At 56.2% G+C, this 7,493-nt stretch overlaps 1 long non-coding RNA gene across 1 annotated transcript; it reads left to right on the plus strand.

Moving 5' to 3' along the window:
• Window positions 1-2,981: 2,981 nt before the first annotated feature.
• Window positions 2,982-4,493, plus strand: LOC123662543. The gene is made up of 2 exons (XR_006744499.1): window positions 2,982-3,040; window positions 4,076-4,493. It is a non-coding gene; the product is annotated as an uncharacterized LOC123662543 (long non-coding RNA).
• Window positions 4,494-7,493: the final 3,000 nt, after the last annotated feature.

A 7,493-nucleotide genomic window follows, 5' to 3' on the forward strand; every position in this document is an offset into this window, starting at 1 on the left:
GCTACCTCACGCACGCCAGCGACGACGCGCGGCACTGACCGTGAGTACGGCGCGCTGGAGGCCCGCGTGGGCGCGCGCTACCTCACGCACGCCAGCGACGACGCGCGGCACTGACCGTGAGTACGGCGCGCTGGAGGCCCGCGTGGGCGCGCGCTACCTCACGCACGCCAGCGACGACGCGCGGCACTGACCGTGAGTACGGCGCGCTGGAGGCCCGCGTGGGCGCGCGCTACCTCACGCACGCCAGCGACGACGCGCGGCACTGACCGTGAGTACGGCGCGCTGGAAGCCCGCGTGGGCGCGCGCTACCTCACGCACGCCAGCGACGACGCGCGGCACTGACCGTGAGTACGGCGCGCTGGAGGCCCGCGTGGGCGCGCGCTACCTCACGCACGCCAGCGACGACGCGCGCCACGGGCACTGACCGTGAGTACGGCGCGCTGGAGGCCCGCGTGGGCGCGCGCTACCTCACGCACGCCAGCGACGACGCGCGGCACTGACCGTGAGTACGGCGCGCTGGAGGCCCGCGTGGGCGCGCGCTACCTCACGCACGCCAGCGACGACGCGCGCCACGGGCACTGACCGTGAGTACGGCGCGCTGGAGGCCCGCGTGGGCGCGCGCTACCTCACGCACGCCAGCGACGACGCGCGGCACTGACCGTGAGTACGGCGCGCTGGAGGCCCGCGTGGGCGCGCGCTACCTCACGCACGCCAGCGACGACGCGCGGCACTGACCGTGAGTACGGCGCGCTGGAGGCCCGCGTGGGCGCGCGCTACCTCACGCACGCCAGCGACGACGCGCGGCACTGACCGTGAGTACGGCGCGCTGGAGGCCCGCGTGGGCGCGCGCTACCTCACGCACGCCAGCGACGACGCGCGGCACTGACCGTGAGTACGGCGCGCTGGAGGCCCGCGTGGGCGCGCGCTACCTCACGCACGCCAGCGACGACGCGCGGCACTGACCGTGAGTACGGCGCGCTGGAGGCCCGCGTGGGCGCGCGCTACCTCACGCACGCCAGCGACGACGCGCGGCACTGACCGTGAGTACGGCGCGCTGGAGGCCCGCGTGGGCGCGCGCTACTTCACGCACGCCAGCGACGACGCGCGGCACTGACCGTGAGTACGGCGCGCTGGAGGCCCGCGTGGGCGCGCGCTACCTCACGCACGCCAGCGACGACGCGCGGCACTGACCGTGAGTACGGCGCGCTGGAGGCCCGCGTGGGCGCGCGCTACCTCACGCACGCCAGCGACGACGCGCGCCACGGGCACTGACCGTGAGTACGGCGCGCTGGAGGCCCGCGTGGGCGCGCGCTACCTCACGCACGCCAGCGACGACGCGCGGCACTGACCGTGAGTACGGCGCGCTGGAGGCCCGCGTGGGCGCGCGCTACCTCACGCACGCCAGCGACGACGCGCGGCACTGACCGTGAGTACGGCGCGCTGGAGGCCCGCGTGGGCGCGCGCTACCTCACGCACGCCAGCGACGACGCGCGGCACTGACCGTGAGTACGGCGCGCTGGAGGCCCGCGTGGGCGCGCGCTACCTCACGCACGCCAGCGACGACGCGCGCCACGGGCACTGACCGTGAGTACGGCGCGCTGGAGGCCCGCGTGGGCGCGCGCTACCTCACGCACGCCAGCGACGACGCGCGGCACTGACCGTGAGTACGGCGCGCTGGAGGCCCGCGTGGGCGCGCGCTACCTCACGCACGCCAGCGACGACGCGCGGCACTGACCGTGAGTACGGCGCGCTGGAGGCCCGCGTGGGCGCGCGCTACCTCACGCACGCCAGCGACGACGCGCGGCACTGACCGTGAGTACGGCGCGCTGGAGGCCCGCGTGGGCGCGCGCTACCTCACGCACGCCAGCGACGACGCGCGGCACTGACCGTGAGTACGGCGCGCTGGAGGCCCGCGTGGGCGCGCGCTACCTCACGCACGCCAGCGACGACGCGCGGCACTGACCGTGAGTACGGCGCGCTGGAGGCCCGCGTGGGCGCGCGCTACCTCACGCACGCCAGCGACGACGCGCGGCACTGACCGTGAGTACGGCGCGCTGGAGGCCCGCGTGGGCGCGCGCTACCTCACGCACGCCAGCGACGACGCGCGGCACTGACCGTGAGTACGGCGCGCTGGAGGCCCGCGTGGGCGCGCGCTACCTCACGCACGCCAGCGACGACGCGCGGCACTGACCGTGAGTACGGCGCGCTGGAGGCCCGCGTGGGCGCGCGCTACCTCACGCACGCCAGCGACGACGCGCGGCACTGACCGTGAGTACGGCGCGCTGGAGGCCCGCGTGGGCGCGCGCTACCTCACGCACGCCAGCGACGACGCGCGGCACTGACCGTGAGTACGGCGCGCTGGAGGCCCGCGTGGGCGCGCGCTACCTCACGCACGCCAGCGACGACGCGCGCCACGGGCACTGACCGTGAGTACGGCGCGCTGGAGGCCCGCGTGGGCGCGCGCTACCTCACGCACGCCAGCGACGACGCGCGGCACTGACCGTGAGTACGGCGCGCTGGAGGCCCGCGTGGGCGCGCGCTACCTCACGCACGCCAGCGACGACGCGCGGCACTGACCGTGAGTACGGCGCGCTGGAGGCCCGCGTGGGCGCGCGCTACCTCACGCACGCCAGCGACGACGCGCGGCACTGACCGTGAGTACGGCGCGCTGGAGGCCCGCGTGGGCGCGCGCTACCTCACGCACGCCAGCGACGACGCGCGGCACTGACCGTGAGTACGGCGCGCTGGAGGCCCGCGTGGGCGCGCGCTACCTCACGCACGCCAGCGACGACGCGCGGCACTGACCGTGAGTACGGCGCGCTGGAGGCCCGCGTGGGCGCGCGCTACCTCACGCACGCCAGCGACGACGCGCGGCACTGACCGTGAGTACGGCGCGCTGGAGGCCCGCGTGGGCGCGCGCTACCTCACGCACGCCAGCGACGACGCGCGGCACTGACCGTGAGTACGGCGCGCTGGAGGCCCGCGTGGGCGCGCGCTACCTCACGCACGCCAGCGACGACGCGCGCCACGGGCACTGACCGTGAGTACGGCGCGCTGGAGGCCCGCGTGGGCGCGCGCTACCTCACGCACGCCAGCGACGACGCGCGGCACTGACCGTGAGTACGGCGCGCTGGAGGCCCGCGTGGGCGCGCGCTACCTCACGCACGCCAGCGACGACGCGCGGCACTGACCGTGAGTACGGCGCGCTGGAGGCCCGCGTGGGCGCGCGCTACCTCACGCACGCCAGCGACGACGCGCGGCACTGACCGTGAGTACGGCGCGCTGGAGGCCCGCGTGGGCGCGCGCTACCTCACGCACGCCAGCGACGACGCGCGGCACTGACCGTGAGTACGGCGCGCTGGAGGCCCGCGTGGGCGCGCGCTACCTCACGCACGCCAGCGACGACGCGCGGCACTGACCGTGAGTACGGCGCGCTGGAGGCCCGCGTGGGCGCGCGCTACCTCACGCACGCCAGCGACGACGCGCGGCACTGACCGTGAGTACGGCGCGCTGGAGGCCCGCGTGGGCGCGCGCTACCTCACGCACGCCAGCGACGACGCGCGGCACTGACCGTGAGTACGGCGCGCTGGAGGCCCGCGTGGGCGCGCGCTACCTCACGCACGCCAGCGACGACGCGCGGCACTGACCGTGAGTACGGCGCGCTGGAGGCCCGCGTGGGCGCGCGCTACCTCACGCACGCCAGCGACGACGCGCGGCACTGACCGTGAGTACGGCGCGCTGGAGGCCCGCGTGGGCGCGCGCTACCTCACGCACGCCAGCGACGACGCGCGCCTCACTCTCACTGACGAGCCGGCACACTGACGTACCGGCGCATTGACGCACCGACACCCTGACGTACCGGCACACTGACGTACTAGTACACCAGCATATGAATACACTGACGCCCGCTACTAAGCGCCACACTACGCCGCCTCATGCTTGATGTGTTTAGAAAATCTTTTGAAACGCTAAAAACACCAAAAATCGTGTAACGCTTCGCGTACCTTATTTGCCATTGTACACACCGCACCACATAGCTCCGAATTTAACTACATTGTTATTTTTTTTCCAACAGAGAAAAGGACGCGGCTCCGGACGACAGCCCCGCGCACAAGAGGGGCGGGGTGCGCAGGCGCTGGAGGCGGCTGCTGGTCACGGCGGAGTGACTTGTGTGGTGTGGTGCCATGTGGAGTGCCGTGTGTGGTGCCGTGTAGTGCCGTGTAGTGCCGTGTGTGGAGTGGACAGGGTGCGGGCGGCTGACGGTGTGCCGCTCGAAGTGATATTCTATTGCGAAGTTTTAGTTTAACGATGCAGCTGACTGAATGATAGTGATGCCAAGGTATACAAATCAAAATACTCTTTACACAGACTTTTTACCCGTGTGCTTCCACGTGTTAAGAATGTAACAAAGCAGCTCATTTTAACTTATGTTATCCTGGTACCTTCAAACGAGTTTTCATCCAAATGTAATAAATATTACTCATCTCCACGTGTTGGTTTGTCGTGTTACTTCTTGCCCGATCTTCAACAGTGACTTTCAATTATTAGTATGTCAAACCTTAAGAAAATCTCGTTTTTTAGTTTTAGAAATAAATCCTGATCTTAACCAGCCTAAACACTTTCGTATGTATTGGACATTAGAATTTTAACCAAATCAAACAGAACCAAACGTATGATATGAAATTGTATAAAAATTGTATCAACTATTGATAAGCTTTGAGATAATTTTATTAAATTAGCTTGACTTGTCCTTAGTTAACGGTTCTATCATTTTGTCTCATCTAATAAAAACGTACTATATTATAAAACTAATGTAGTTAATATACAAAATCATTGAAATAAAATATTACATCCTAATTCATAAAATGTACTGTGTGGCTACGGTACTAAAGAATTTAGCCACCCCCTCTCTTCCCGTGGGTGTCGTAAGAGGCGACTAAGGTACATCACAGTTTCACTACCACATTGGAACTTAAAAAGCCGACCGGTGGCGGGATAACCATCAAACTGCTGGCTTTGAAATACACAAGCCGAAAACGGGCAGCAGCGTCTTCGGTGCGACAAAGCCAGTACTGCGGTCACCAACCCGCCTGCCCAGCGTGGTGACTATGGGCAAAACACATGAGTTCACGTTATGTTTGGCGTAAACTTGTGGAGGCCTATGTCCAGCAGTGGACTGTATAGGCTGTAATGATGAATTCATAAAAAATCTACATTACAATTTTGGTCCTTGGTTAGTGAATAATAGCTATCCAGACGATTTTGATCTTGTTCGACCAGTTGTGGATAACGCTAATTGACGGATCACAGCATCCGACAGTAATTTTTTTTCAGTTGTTGATTCATTATTCTTTTTTCACCATCGAATTCCATTATATTTATGAGATATTTGCAAACTAATCCTACAGTTTATTAATTGAGGAGAAAGAGGTCCTAGTGGCCTATTCTACCTCCCGCTGTCAAAGTCTACTTGTATCACGGCCTTTTATACAGGTCATGCAATAACAGTAGTGGGGGTGCGTCGGCTTAATGGTTGCGCTTTTCTTTTCAATTTACGGCCGCCAGAGACATGACGATAGATGGGTGTGCTGTGCAACGAAGACAGAATACCTAGTATTCTGTCGCTTTTTCTATTACACGTAACGGATTTATGTTTTAAAATATAACTAATTAAAATGAAACGTCACTCAACCGGCGCCACGTGACCGCACACGTCGAAAGCAGAGACGTACAGCGGCGTTGACGCGAACGAAAACTTATGACACTATCGTAGTAATCTCTCACCATTGAAATTGGGCTCCGTTGCATGACCTGTATATAAGACCGCTATTTGTATCATCATCCTTCAAATAGCGTTATCTATAACTGGTGAATCAGGCCCTTAGACAAAGATGAGTTTTTCTTGTGAAAAAAACGCTAATGAAGCGTCATGAGAACAACTTAACTCGTAGCCTTGTCATGTATCCTAAAAAAATGATAGATACACAATCAAAATAATCAGTGCTCCTAACTCAATGATACCCAAACACTCGGCCAACCCTATTAAATGTGCCAAAATAAACCAAAAAGTTTGACTAGAAACTAAAATCCGTTTACTTCCGTTGTATCGACACCTAATTAGTAATTAACATAACTTTTTTAATTTTTTCCTTTCACTAAATAAAATGGTATCTACATATAATTATATAATTCTATATAACAATGTTATCACCACAATCTTCCATTTGAGATTTAAAACACTTTTTTTTGTATAAATAACAACGGCTTAAGCACTCATACAGTAACTTGGTTAATGAAACAAATGTTTTTTTAGTACTTTTTTTAACTATTTCAATTTTTTAATATTAATTTAAATGAATATATAATTTATTTTACTGCATTCCTACCAATATAACTGCTTAAAATAAGTATTTTTTTTTAACGTAACAATATACTTATGAGTTTTGATTTTAGCTTTCTTTAATTTATCAGCTTATTATTTTATTACCTTTGTATAGTTGTTTATAATTATGATGTAAGATATTATAATGAATTGTTTTAATTAATAATTTAAGATCCATTAGCTATTTAGGTACTGCAAATAACAATCGCATTTAATATTAATTTACTTATTGCCTTTACATTTAGTTAATAGGTATTCATAAATTAGTAACAAATCATTTTTTTAAATAATTTCCAATATCGTAATGATCCTTCCAGTTCATTTTTCAAAAATAAAAACTATTTACTCATTGATTCAATTATAAAAAAATACAATTATTGATATCTTCACACAAATAAGCACGAATGCTTATCTAATATCTATTTCTTAATATTTAAAAAAATCGTAACACTATTGGGTACAAATAGGAACGAAATGTCTTTCGTAAAATCATTTGTTATATAAAATCACAATATTGTCTTTAAATTAAAATATGAAAAATGTATGTTAGAAATAATGTTTTGTAATAAGTAGTAACATTGTGTATTTTTGAGAACTAAAAAAAGGTCTAATCTAAAATTATATCTCATTGATAAGTAAATGCAAAATTTCTGATATTATGATTTTCAAAATAATCATATTGTCCTTCATCAATAATGTCATGTCCTTTATCAATAATGTCAAATTTATGACATTTATTTTTATGTGGACTTCACTTATATTTCTGAAAAGAATTAAATATTAAAGAACTGAAAATCAAATGTAGATCCTATAATAGATTGAAAATAAATAAAGTTTGCTTTGTCAACTGCCAACCGTATGAAAGTTTCTATTGAACGGCTTCCGTCCGCTATTTTGTTAAAGATGACATTTGGAAATCAAATAGCGACTGATACTAGAATACTAGATCCCAGGCCCTCTAGCAGGCCTAGCATGCGTACAACGAGATATCTCTTGACGAGAGAGAGAGATAATGTCTACATCGAGTATTTTCTCGATTACCCTAACATGCGCACTACGAGAGACAAAATTCTCTTCCGAAGACTTCGCCTTGTCGAGTAGAGAAAATTGT

This window comes from Melitaea cinxia, chromosome 18 (genome assembly GCF_905220565.1).
Source record: "Melitaea cinxia chromosome 18, ilMelCinx1.1, whole genome shotgun sequence".
Taxonomy (NCBI): Eukaryota; Metazoa; Arthropoda; class Insecta; order Lepidoptera; family Nymphalidae; genus Melitaea; species Melitaea cinxia.